We start from the raw sequence: 13,355 nt of genomic DNA, 5'->3' as shown, positions 1-13,355 counted from the left end.
TCGGACTTGCAGGGCTTGGGCTGCAGGGCTGTTTCATTGCAATGTAGATGTCTGGGGTTAGGCTGGAGCATGGGCTTTAGGACCGTTTAGGGTGAGAGGGTCCCAGAGCTCAGGCTCCATCCCGAGTCCAGAAGTCTACAAAGAGTGGTTGCGTGCAGGTTCCAGGCTGCCCAAATAGGGGGAAGATCAGGCACTGAACTGCTATCCCACCTTGACCCTTGGGGTGCAGGTGGTGTCTGGTGCCAACTTATTTCCCTCATCTTTATGCCTGCTGCTAGAGTGGGGAGCTAAGGCAAATCCATGAAGTGCCCTGTCCCAGTGCCCATCTGCTTTCTGTTTGTTTGTTTGGCAGCCCTTGCCATGCCTGGATGTTGACGGTCTAGCCCTACCCCTGCCATTTGGACAACGGCCACCTCTGGGGAGGAGCACAGCAGCTCTGTAACCACCACACAGTAATGCTGCACGAGTTGAGGAGGGAAGCAAAGAGGAATGCTATATTCTATATTCCCAAACTGGACTCTGCCCAAGACCTTTACAGCTTTTGCCCCTCGTGTTAGATGCACTTGACAGCAGAGTGATGGTACATAACAGAACAGAAACTTGACGGGGACGAGGGGCTGGTGGTTGCAGGGTAGGTAGGGAAATTAGATGTTGTTCTCTGCAAGAAATCCAATGCTGGTAGGAGCATCCGCGAGGCAGGAAGCTAGAGAGCATCCCTTCCCTCGAGGAAGCTGCTCCATGAAATATTGATAGGATTCGCACGCAGCAGCCTCTGGAATGGTGTGAGCTGCATTGCAGAGCTCACAGCCCCGCAGCAGCACGAAGCCAGGGGCTGTTGGATTTCTGAGGAGAAGCTTCTTTTGTAGAACTCATTTATGCCAAGGGGATTCCGTGCTGACCTCCACCCTGCTGGAGGAAAGCAGCCCCTACCCCTCCACCCCCCACTGGCACCCTTGTTCCTAGCTCTGCGATTCACCACACGGTGAACTGGCTGGGAACTCTCTTCTATGCAGCATGTGAGGGACTGGATGGGAGCTGTCGACAACTCTAGGGACCAGGTCGCTTGGGGGCAGCAGTGGGATCCACTGCTTCCCACCTTCCTGAAAGCTGAAGTTGGTCGTGACTAAGAGCTACCACTGCCTGTTAGCTGCCATCTTTTGTCTTCCTCCCAAGACAGGCCGCAGCACTTGGAGGGGGTTTCTATGCCTGTACCTTCTCCACCAGAAATACACCGAGACAAATCTTTAAAATAAGATTCAGCCCCTACCAAAACAAGACACGCCACTGTACATTCTTCTATCTTCTCCCCCTGGGGAGAGCGCGAGAGAACATGGGATGTGCAGTCACGTTGCTTAGTGTGATCCTGGAAGGCGCTCTGATGCCACAGTGATGAGCATGGGATAAGAATGTGTATAAAAGAGAAAAAACTTGTTTGGTTTGCTCAAGGGGGCATCGTGGATTAAGAACAGAGGCTCCGCGTGGGTGTTAGACCTTGTGGCCCTTCTCACGTGACGAAGGGTCCTTGGCCAACATAATTCTTCTTGCAGCGCTGGGTAACGCGCCGCACCTCCTGGGCGGAAAGCTGGGGTGTTGAACTGATTCCTGTCTCTACTGGGACATCGGTAGCTACCCAGGGCTGGGTAGTTGACAGTGTACTGCGTGCTGTAGCCAGCTGAACCTTCGTGTCCATTGCAGGGATAACATCAGGCCCTCCTACTCCAGAAGCACAGGCCCCTGGCGCTTGTGCTAGAGAAGAACTTCCTTTAGCCATATAGGGGCTATGAAGCAGTTCGGATTCCATCTAGTCCAGGGCAGTGGTGCCTACGTACACACCAGCCATTGGTGTTGAGTTTGCAGAGCATTAGACACAATGAAGAGGAGAGTTGCTGGACTATTTAACATTTCCTCCCCTCTGTGCAGTGGGAGAGCATTTGTGGGATAAGCTCAGTCTCGGGAGCAGTTTTAAGGAGGCACAAAACCAATGGCCAAGGAACTCAAACACCCCCTCTCCCATTCATGAGACGGTGCCCCCAGTTTGCAGGACCATGGGCTTGAAGTGTGTGTGTGGGGGTGTCTGAATGGAAAGGGAGTGAAGACAGTGAGTGAAGGAGGTGGGAGGAGGGCAGAGATAAGATGAGGCCCTCCAAAAGCAGACCTGCTGAGATGCCCCCAAACACCTCTTTGCAAGCTGACAGGTGGAGGCCCAGCCAGTTTACCTCCCCTTCAAGCTAGTGAAGGAAGCCACAAACCAGTTGCTTTACTGCGGGAGCTTGGCCTTGTGTGAGGGCTGCTGGTTATTTAGACATCCTCGGCATCATCGTTCCACTGTTAACTTTGTCACTGAAGGGATTAACCCAGCAACTGGAGGTGTTGCAGTGGGGGTGGAAGGCGGGCAGCAGAAAGTCTTCCTGAGATTAAACATACCCACACCCCAAGGAAGACAATACCAGCTACTGCAGGGTCCTGCTGATGGACCACGGAGAGCCAACCCAGGTAGCAGAACCAATGCACCCATTGCATTATTTCTGTTCGAGTGGCAGCTGGGGCTAGGCATGGCATAGCACTAGTCCCTGGACCTTGCAGTCTAAGGGCCACAAACAAAGGGCAGGAGGGGAAACTGAAGCAATGTCGTCTGGCCACGGTCACTTAGCAGAGCCATGATTCAAACACAGGTCTCACTCCCAGTTCACTGACCCGTAGCCTCTGCACACACGAGCCATTGGAAAAGGCAGGTTCCGCGGCCAGAGTGAGGCCAGATGGTGTGCTTCCTGCTAGAGGGATGCCATATCGGAGCCTTCTCTTCTCCATTTGATTGGCTGCCACACAACTCTGCCCCTATGCTGAGGCTTCCCTGCCGGCGACCAGTTTGTAATGAATGTTTCTGGAGCCCGACAGAGTGTTTGATGCTGTGACTGAGCCCTGGGAGGCTCGTGCGATGGGCACATATTTTATGGAAGCAGGTCATGAATAAATAACCGTGCATGTGACTCAGCTGGCACATGGAAACTGCTCCGCACACCTCACGGTGCCTTGGAGCAGGAGATTGCAAGTGTTCTCATGATGCAATCCATAATCACATTCTCCATCGTCTCCACTCAGAGTGCACGGAGACTCTCCTTGCAGCCCTACAGCGCTAATTATGTATTGATCCTGATTGCAGCTTCCATTAGGCCCAGCGCTCTCTGCCTTGCCTTTGCCCAAGGATGGAGAATGCAGCACCAGCTGAGGAGGAACACGACTAGGCAGAAAGCACAGGCTTCCCATGCTGCCTGTTTTCCCAGCTCCAAGCAAGGCCCTAAATACAGTATGTGGCTTGGAAACAGCTTCACGATGCTCCACCCTTAGACTCAGACAGGGCCTGAAGTAGCAAAGGAAATCAATATGAAAGAAGCCTCTGCTAAAACAGCAGTGGCTTAATTTTCCAATGCCATGTGACAGACTCTGTCGAACCAGGGAGGAGCAGGATTTATGCAAATATTAGATGGGGAGAGAGGACTTTCCTGCTTTACTTTGTTCTGCCATGGAGCTGAAGTAGCTGGTTCTTTGCACCCGGTAACAGACTGCTGGAGTCTCTGCTGCAGACAGACTGTGGGCTTTGTGGCAGTAAATCCACATACACCTTAGCTCCATCAGCATGTGCATGGAAACATGAGCCAATCCCTGATCTGCAGCTCATAGAATACCAGGGTTGGAAGGGACCTCAGAAGGTCATCTAAGTCCAATCCCCTGCTCAAAGCAGGCCCAATCCTCAACTAAATCCCCAAGTGGTCCCCTCAAGGATTGAACTCACAGCCCTGGGTTTAGCAGGCCAGTGCTCAAACCACTGAGCTATCTCTCCCCCTGCTTTCTGAGCACTGCAGGAACCAGTTTGACCAGGAGGCTCTGCACATCTCCCAATAGCTGTCATGGAAACCTCCCTTCGGTCCACTAGCTGGATTCCATCCTCATTCCAGCGTTAAGCAAATGAGTTGCTATAGGAACAGAGAGCTCTCAGTCACTGGCCATTTTCACATCAGGGACCCAGGACATGCTCTGCTCGTCCACTTAGCAGCAAATTCAGAGAGACTCAGGCTGGGGTGGACAGCGAGCATAACCATGGACCCAGCGAGAGCAGCACAGTAGCAAAGCAGACCAACTGTGTGCTCATGCATCTGTCGCTGTCTGTTTACATGCAGCATCCCGACCCGGCATGACTCCAGATATTTCCAGATAGACCTAATGGTTCAGGCAAATCCAATGGCCCATAAAGCTATTTGGAGCAGAACAAGAGGACTATAGGAAGGGTGCAGAAGAGATGAAGGCACCTTCACCACTGGGCAAAATTCAAATCTAGACAGTGGTTAATGATGGCCCTCGATGGCTATTGAATTGGGCGAGTCACATGAGTGAGTGTCTCTTAATTAGTCTCTTGCAAGAGCAATGGATCATGGAATAAGGACTTCGGTCAGAAGAGCTGTGGCCAAGGCAGAATGCCGGGAGAGAGAAGTGAAGCAACACCAACTACCAGCTAGTAACCATGTCTCCAACCCCATGAGTTCTCCCCCGCCCCCAAGTCATGATGGGTTTAACAAGTATGAGATTAATTCATTTTAGGATCTTTATATCTGCTCTCTAGTTTTGAGCTTTTGGGCGGGGAGGCGTGTCACGTTTTCAAGCTTTTCATTGGAAGCAGCGGGTAGTTCTCTCATAACATGACTCCAGGAGTTGGCATTTCAGGAAACACCCCCAATATCACAAGATTTAGGATTAAAATCATAGGCACTGGCAAGACTAACAGGCAAGTTTAGCTATTTTATCATAAGACCTTTGCATTCTGATCCTTCATTTAGTCCCTACTTCAGCCAGTGCCATGTGCTTTCCCAGTGCAGTCCTCAGTTTGTCATCCAAGAAAATTCATTGGGTTGCTCCTAATTCCCTTGGGCAATACCATTCCATTGGCTAATAGAGCTCAATTGCCAGGGAGCATTCCATAATATTCTGTTTAAATGATCCTTCAGATGACTTTAGTCCTGTCCTACTCCTTGCTACATGAAGTGGCAGGATGCCCTGCTTGGGCATAGTTAGAGAAACAGCTTCTGGATGTTGAGATCAGCTGTTTTTTGGGTCAGCCCAGGGGAGAAGCTACACTCAGCCCTGCATAAACAGGGCATTCAAAAGGCTGAAAGACAAAGCCTGAGTATACGCCGGCATTACCTGCATTTCAACACAGCTGTGAAGAACGGTTTGTGATTAAGTCCTGTTGTCATGGTTTATTCTTGTATTTGTGGATAGAATATTAGTAATTGGTGCTTTTGCCTGGGTGGCAGCATGGGTCCCATGTGATCTGGCCACAGCCAGGGCTATTTTTGGTAGTGTACATGGAGTGGGCTAACATCAGCCCCAAATACTGCTTGATATCTATGCAGGGGAATCGAGAAGAAGGGAGATTTTTCTTTGATAAGTTAGGAACAGGTTGGGGGGAAGAGTAAGGGAGCATTCATAAACAACCACTATGCTGCTTCTGGGGATTTTAGAGTCAGTCTGTCCAACACCGACTTGAGGGAAAGCAAAAATCGGGCATGATACACCTGGACTTGGATTCCCTGCCAGTCTAGTCAGTGTCTCCAGCTGCCTCTCCCCTCCCTTTTCAGAAGTAAATTCTAACAACCCAATCAAGCATCCTCTGCCTAGTTCCCTGCACTGCAACATTTGGGATTAGCAACGGGCACCATCATTTGCATCCTCTCATTCGATTGGGTGGCACTCTCTTTGCATGATTTAGAGGCTACCCAATGAGATGGCAACATGCAAACTGCAGACTCGGCTCTTGTTTCTGTGTCCAAAGTTTGATACCCCAGCAGAGCAGCACAACTGTCCCAGATTTAAGTTACTAAATAATTTTCAGGGGTGGATTTTAAATGCTTCTTTTGGGGAAAGGCGCTTACTAAAACACAGGGCCAAAAATCTGCTGCCCTTTCTTAAGATCCTATTGCAATTTTGCTCAAGAAAGGACAATGAATTTGTAGTCGAATACACACACACATGCATCTTAATTTTTAGGTAGAAGCAGCCACTACAGGTTGTAGGAGAGAAGATTATTTTCCATAAAACTTAAATTAAGGACCTGATCGAAACAAGTTTCATGCACCCAATTTGTGAGCAGTTAAGTGTGCATGTCTGGTAATTGCACTTGCTAGTTTTTAAATTCACCTGCATTCAGTTATTCACCTTGTTGCACAGTGAATTGCTTGCTCATGTTTGCTGAGCAATTGCTCATCTAACTTTTTTTTTTTAAAAATCAGGTCTGAAGGTGTCCAAATGTGGTTTGTCGGACAGGGTTCTGGAAAACTCAAACTCGTGGGCTCATGAGTTTTCACACAAAATCAGTGTTTCTTACCTTCTAATCTAAGCCATTCTTTACATCCCATTAAGAAATGGTAAGGATCACAGACTAATAGTTCTCAGAAGATATGTCTACATTGCAATTAAAAACCTGTGGTTGGCCTGTGCCATGGGCTAAGAGGCTGTTTAATTGCAATGTTGACATCTAGGCTCAGGCTCCAGCCTGAACCCAAATGACTATACCACAGTTAAACAACCCTTTAACCAAAGTCTCGTGAGCCGGAGTCAGCAGGCGCGGGCCAACTGCTGGTGTCTACTTGCAGTGAAGACGTACCCAGAGCTTTCTATTTTCATTCAAATTCGGAGATTGGCTTTTTTTCAGGCTTTGCACGATTCTGGTGCTCGGAGAGTGTTCTGGATTCCCCCCAGCTTCAGTGACCCATATGGGCATTTTAGAACCCTGAAAAAAATCTGTTCCCAATTTTAGGGGTTTTGTCCCAAGTCTACATTCTGTCTGCTCCGTGGACACTGAATTTACACTCGTGCTACAAAGGTCTCACCACTTACCTTGTCCAGTAAGGAGGGGACCAAACAAAAACCCACGATATGGATGTTGCGTTCCTCTGTGGGTGAATACTTAAATAGTCATTGGGAGGGAAGGAGAGCATGAGACGGATTCTGTAGTCCAGTAGTAATGGCACCCGCTGCAGGAAGATAGGAGAGCCTGGGTCTAGTCCCTCTGCTCCAGCTACTCCTTCATTGTGTATCCACAAACTTCAAGAAGAGAGGCTGAGGGAGCCCTGCATCAGAACGTCCCACAGCTCAGTGCTCACACCAGCCTCCTGAGAGGTAGGAGGTCTCTGTTCAAACCTTTTCTCCCCTCTATGCCAGAGAGGGGAATTTATCCAGGTGGGCATGCTTACCACTGAGCTAAAAGTTATTCGGTGGCCTTTTCCTCCTGCTGGATTTTGAATAGGACCCGATCCACTCAGTGGTCCCGGGTACGCTAACTGGATCAGGCCCCACACACAACTTGGGCATTTGTCTACCAATCTTCCCCAGTTCGTGAATTGCTGTGGGGGAGATAGGTGCCCAGACACCTAGAGGGAGGCTGCAGTGCACGTGGCCAGAGGCAGGAACAAAGATGCCCAGGGAACCAATATTTAGGTGCTGAAGGAGTGTAGGTGCCCCCCGGGGGTCAGCGGGAGTTCTGTGGCTTGCAGTGGAGCCAAAACTGGGACATAGGCACCCAAGTACCTTTGTAGATCTGGTCCGTCTCTCAATTTTCATCTATCAAATGGGGTGTCTGTCTTGTCTATTTAGATTTAGAAGGTCTTTGGGGCCAAGAATCTGTTACATGTACATACAGCATCTAGCGCCATGGGCCCCGATCTCAGCTGGAGCTGGATAATTATTATTAATAAGACAGGAGGAGCTCTAAAGCAAATGATGAGAGCTTTCTTATTCCCCAGCTGTCCCAAGTAGCGATGAGCTTAATCTGCAGCAAGGAAGATTTTAGGGAAAAAAACTTTCAAACTAGAAAGGTAGCTAAGGCGTCCAAGGGAGGTTTGGGAATCCCCCTCACTAGAGGTTGTTAAGAACAGCCTGGACAAACACCTGTCAGGGATGGTCTAGGGTTTGCGTGGCCCTGTCTCAGCACGGGGGGCTGGACTCTGTGACCTCCGAGGTCCCTTCCAGCCCCACATTTCTATGATTATGCTTCTCCTAGAATCACCATCTGCCACCTTTGGTTCAGCTTTGCTTTCCTCTTATCCTGAATCAGGCATTCCAGCTCCAGTGCACCCCATCAGAGAGGGAGGTCCTGAGCAGCAATATTCAGCTCAGACTCTAGACTCTTCCCAAGTTTATGGGAACTGGCTCTGACTCTTTCACATGTCCCCATTATAAAAGGTTAAGGGCTGGATGGGGGAGGGGTCAGAATCCAGGTTTGCCAAAGATTGGGAGTATTTGGCTTTGAGCCCCATCCCTAGTTACACTGTTGTGCTATTACAGACCCCAGACAATGTCCTTGAATCCTGACGGGTGTGAGGGAGAGAAGTGGGAGCCCAAACCATGGAATATGAGAAATAAGGGGGAGAGGGAGGGAAGAAATGACATGTTACAGAATCATCCTCTTCCCCACCACCAAATAAATATTGCTTGCAAAATAACTGTGACGACTACTCCTCACATGCCTTGCATCTCACTTCTGAATTTCTTCCCTACCCCTGCTTTTGGCTGTGAGGAGAATTGGGTCAGGGAGGTAACCATGGAGATGCTTAAGCAAAGAGTCTACAGCTCCGCTCCTGTCTCTCTCCAGAAACCTTTAAAGATTAACTAGATTGTTGTCTCCTCACACCAGGGATGGGATTTTGGGTTTGAATCATTTAGGGCAGATTTTATTTTTTTTTTTGGGGGGGGAGAAGAGGTGGGGTGTGCATGTGTGTTTTGGAGAAGCAGCAGGGGTGTCTTTTATTCCTGTTATACCTGGACGCTGTTGTCGGACTCCTCTATTTGGTAAGATGCATCATTTTCTTATTACCCCTTTTCTTTAAAGGTGTGTGCACGGGAGGAAGGAGAGTGGGGAGTTAGAGCTCCGTTTCTCTTGTCAGGAGCATTTGCAGAGGTGAATATTTAATCAAATGCAACAGGGAATTAATTTTTCCAGACAATTGTGCCTTTGCATGTTGTGCATCTGCTAAAGCACATACAGGGATATTTCCTTCGCTTTCTCTGTGGATCTGTGTGTGTTTCTATTAAAGCGACAGATCAGCAGGAGAAATGCTACTAACGTGACATGTTTCTCTCATTTTGATTGCCCTTATTTGAGTTCCTGCTATTCCATATGTCCTGAAGCGATTTTTGCCAACGAAAGCCCTAGCTGGATTCCAGTCTGTGCAGAGAAATGGAGCTCGTTTACTGGAGAACTTCTCAAAATGCTTCATTGGTCTTTTTAACTGTAAGAATGGCGAAGGTCACTGATAAGATGGATTAGGTTCTACAAGCCTGGTATCCATCTCCTCTCTTTTCTTCTCCCATCCTCCACTGTCTTAAGGGAGCGATTCATGGCCGAGAAGGAAGGAAGCTTTATTGTAATCTAATCACTGATTGAGCATTGCAGTAATTTACTCTAAGAATGTTTAGTATTTTGCAACAAAATACAAATAGGAGGGAGAAAAGGAAGTGGAAATTGCCTTGCAACCTCCTACTTGGTTAAAGTGAGTGTGTGTGTGAGGGGGAGGAGGGGGCGCAAACCCCACAAGTACTGCAGATTTTGGACCCAGGCTATTGTTGTGGTACTATGTTACATTTGACAGGTTGGTACCAGTCAGAGCCTATGGCTTCTGTGTATGCTCCCCAGCTACTCAGGATATGTTCTGTAACCAAGCTTGTCTTGGTACAGCAGACAGCACGTCCTTCCAGTTCCCACCCCGGACTCCCCGTTCTCCGAGTGAGCCATAAGCAGAGGGGGAGAATGGATAGAGGTAAAATTAAGGACAGGGTAACGAATACCCTTCCTCAGCTCAGCAATACAAGAGCATGCTTGCCTTGTCCTTTGGCACGGATTATTGTGTGTGTGCTGTATTGAAAGTGATCCTATTAGCACTGTGCTATAATGATCTAATTTGTTACCTCTGGAGCTTAGCAGTTCTCAGTGGTGGAGGAAAAGCAGTACAGAGAAAACAGCAGCAGGATCCTCTGGTTTTCTGGCTTTATACTGTAACTACGAAGGATACGTAGCTTTTTGGCTGCAGTTCTCTTAGGGATGATGAAATGGAGGTAAAGGGGACCCTTAGAACCGCCTCATTTATCTTCTGGACTTAGGGGTGCCCCTCTCAAATGACATTAAAAATGATGACACTGTGTGTGCACATGTGCGTGTGCAAAAGCGAGGGTGTTGCCCTTGTTAAATTCCAATTGGGGGATTGCATTCTGCCTTCCCAAATTCTTTGCTGCAGTATCAGTTCAATACTGTATTGTTTACTTCCGGTCCTAACTGTGGTCCTAATCCAGCAAAGGCTCACACGTATGCTTAACTTGAAGTACGTGAGTAGTTCCCATTGAAGTCTTGGCAGGATCAGGGCCTGGTTTTTGTTATGTTGCTCTGGGTGCTGTTAAACAGCTGTTGTGCTCCACACCAGAAGCAGTTGCATTTCAGTGGTAGGCAAAGTGATCCATATTTTATAGGAATTTGCAATCATGAGATTTATATACTCTCGATTTATAATTCAGTAGTTTGTTCTCGCTTGCTACTAAACAGAAACAGTCTCCTTATTTTCAGAAAAATTCAAGCTCTTCCAACCCACTACATGGGAACACTTCCATGCCACTGGAGCTAGGCATCGCTTCTGTTGTGCATTATTGGTTTCAGTTTTACAGACGGGGAAATCAAGGCACAGAAAGGGGAAGCAACATGCCAAAGGCAATAGACACAGTTGACACTGAGATCAGAGCACTGGCCTCCTGGTGCTTTAACCACACAACTGAAGTGCCTCCCTGTTCTAGGAACATCATTACTGAGAACTATTTGGATTGCTGTAGCCCAGGTGTGGGCAAACTTTTGGCCCAAGGGCCACATTGGGGTTGCAACACTGTATGGAGGGCCAGGTAGGGAAGGCTGTGCCTCCCCAAACAGCCTGGCCCCCGCCCTCTATCTGCCCCCTCCCACTTCCTGCCCCCGACTGCCCCCCTCAGAAGTTCTGACCCATCCAGCCCCCCTGCTTTGTCCCCTAACTGCCCCCTCCCAGGACCTCCCAACCCTAACTGCCTCTCCGGGACCCTACCCCTTATCCAAGCCCCCTCCTCCCAGTCCCCTGACTGCCCTCCTCACCCCTATCCACACCCCCATTCCCAATCCCCTGACCGCCCCTGCAAACCTCAGCCATGCTGCCTGACCAGAGCCAGACACACTGCCCGGCAGGAGCACGCAACCCCACCTCCCAGAGCGCTGCCCACATGGTGGCATGGCTGCAAGGGAGGGGCCAGGGGCTAGCCTCCCAGGCCGGGAGGTCAGAGGCCAGGCAGGATGGCCTGTGGGCTGTAGTTTGCCCACCTCTGCTGTAGCCCCTAGGAGCCCCAGACCCCATGGTGCTGGGGCTGTACAAACATACAACTAAAGGATTGTCCCTGCCCCCAGAGAGCTTAGGGTGATTCTCCCAGAGCAATGGTAGAAGCCCTGTCACTGGTAAATTACAGCCCGCCTCAGTCTCAGTGATTGGTAGAGCCGCGTTAGAGATTGGTGAGTGTTTGGACATCCGAGCTTACGAGTGAAAATATCTGCCCATCCCCAACATGTTACATAGGTTAGCATGAACGATCACTCACCTAAAATGTCCCATCAAGAAGTGAGTTGTTCTCCTATGGAAAAATGTCTGCCATCCAGGTATGGACAGAGAAACAATGCCATTCGGTGTTTGTACAGGGCCTAGCACAATGGGGTCCTGGTGGTCCATGACTAGGGCTCTTAGGGGCTACAGTAATACAAACCAATAATAATAGTGCCATGTGACCGCAGTAGACACCCACACATCTGGCCTATCCATTAACAGATGACTGAAGAGAATAGTTCGTGAACAGTCTCTGGGGTGAAAATTCTTGATAAAAATTACATCAGTGACTAATGAACAGTCTGAAGAAGATCAGCATCAATTCACTAAGGAAAAAGTGAGGAGGAGGCAAAATGAACAACAAATGTTCATCGTGCTGGACCCAGCAAAACACTTACTTAAGCATGTGCTTAACTCTAAGCACAGGATTCACCCTAATGACCGCATTGGAGCTACTCCCCATGTTGAAAACTAAGCCCACAGTTAAGTGCGGTGCTGGGTCGGAGCCTTCACAAAGAATTGAACCAGCTCTACTCAAGGCATTTAAATCCCTAAGCCGGTGGGCAAAAACCCCTTGGGGAATGGGCCAGCTTGGCCACCGGTCTTGTCCATCTCTGATTTCTATGCTCCAGTAAAGTGAAGGGTTTGTAAACCCACAGAGCAGGGCAAGGGGAGCCCATCAGGACCTAGCCATCCCAATATCCTGTTTAACGTGGGTGATACACCACCCGATTTCAGCCACGATCCATTGTGCTCCTTCAGCATTGCTAGGAAAAGAGGCCATCTGCAAAGCAGTCACTGCCCCCCAGAGAGGAAAGTAGTGACTCAGCAGCAGCACCTGACAGCCTTGAAGGCTCCTGAATTGTAGATTTCCTTCCCTGCCAGCAGCTGGTGCCCCCTCCCCCCAGAACCCCAGCTAGGGAGGTGTTGAGACACAGGCACAGGGCAGCGAGGGTGATCAGGTGTCAGAGCAGATCCTCGCCATGTAGGTTTCAAAAGGATGGGAAGCTGTAAGGGGGAAACCTTCAAAAGACTATCAAGGTTGTGGCCATTCCAGGCTGCCTGGCAGCCAGAGTGTCTGCATGTCGGGCACAGAAACCCAGGCCAAGCTTTACCTGCTGCTCTGCAAAGGAGAAAGCAGAGCTGATGAAGTCTGCGCTGGAGCCAGACAGGTAAAGGGCTCCCCCATCTGCTGAATTACCACGCAGAGAAGAGAGAAAGCCGGTCTGGAGGGCTGCGGTCTGGGCAGTCTCCTAATCAGTCAGTTCTCAAATAAGTAGCACCATGGGTTGGATTCTGCTGTTGCCTGCACCAGTAGATTTACCCTAGAGTTACACCTGTATAGTAGGGAGGACTTTGGCTCTCTAGTTTGCACATAAAGTACCTTTTACCCATTGTATCTGAAAGAGCTTTGCAAAGGAGCCCTGCTATTTTACTGGCGGGGGGGACAGGGGCACAGAGAGGTAAAGTGACTTGCTCCAGATCACACGCTGAGTCAGTGGCAGAGTTGGGGATAGAGCCCAGCCCTTTGCTCTGGCCAGCGTCTATGCTGCCTTCTCTGTTTCCATATCGGGTCTTGCCTGGAAGTTTGAAGGGATTTTTGACTGAGAAATTGCAAGTGAGACGTTTATGAGCAGCAGTTTGTTTTTTTCAAGGGTCTTGAGCACGGTCACTTCAGTGTCGTCCTCTCTTTTGTCACATCTGAAG

At 49.2% G+C, this 13,355-nt stretch overlaps 1 protein-coding gene across 1 annotated transcript in view; it reads left to right on the top strand.

Annotated features, from left to right (window-relative positions):
* The first annotated feature begins 8,762 nt into the window (after window positions 1-8,762).
* RIMS3 (regulating synaptic membrane exocytosis 3) overlaps window positions 8,763-13,355 on the top strand; it is a 47,093-nt gene continuing 42,500 nt past the window's right edge. The window contains exon 1 of the mRNA XM_030538712.1: window positions 8,763-8,838. The gene's annotated coding sequence lies outside the window, so the exon portion shown is untranslated. The remainder of the gene's footprint in view (window positions 8,839-13,355) is intronic.

This window comes from Gopherus evgoodei, chromosome 20 (assembly GCF_007399415.2).
Source record: "Gopherus evgoodei ecotype Sinaloan lineage chromosome 20, rGopEvg1_v1.p, whole genome shotgun sequence".
NCBI lineage: Eukaryota > Metazoa > Chordata > Testudines > Testudinidae > Gopherus > Gopherus evgoodei.
This window is presented reverse-complemented; position numbering and strand designations above follow the sequence as displayed.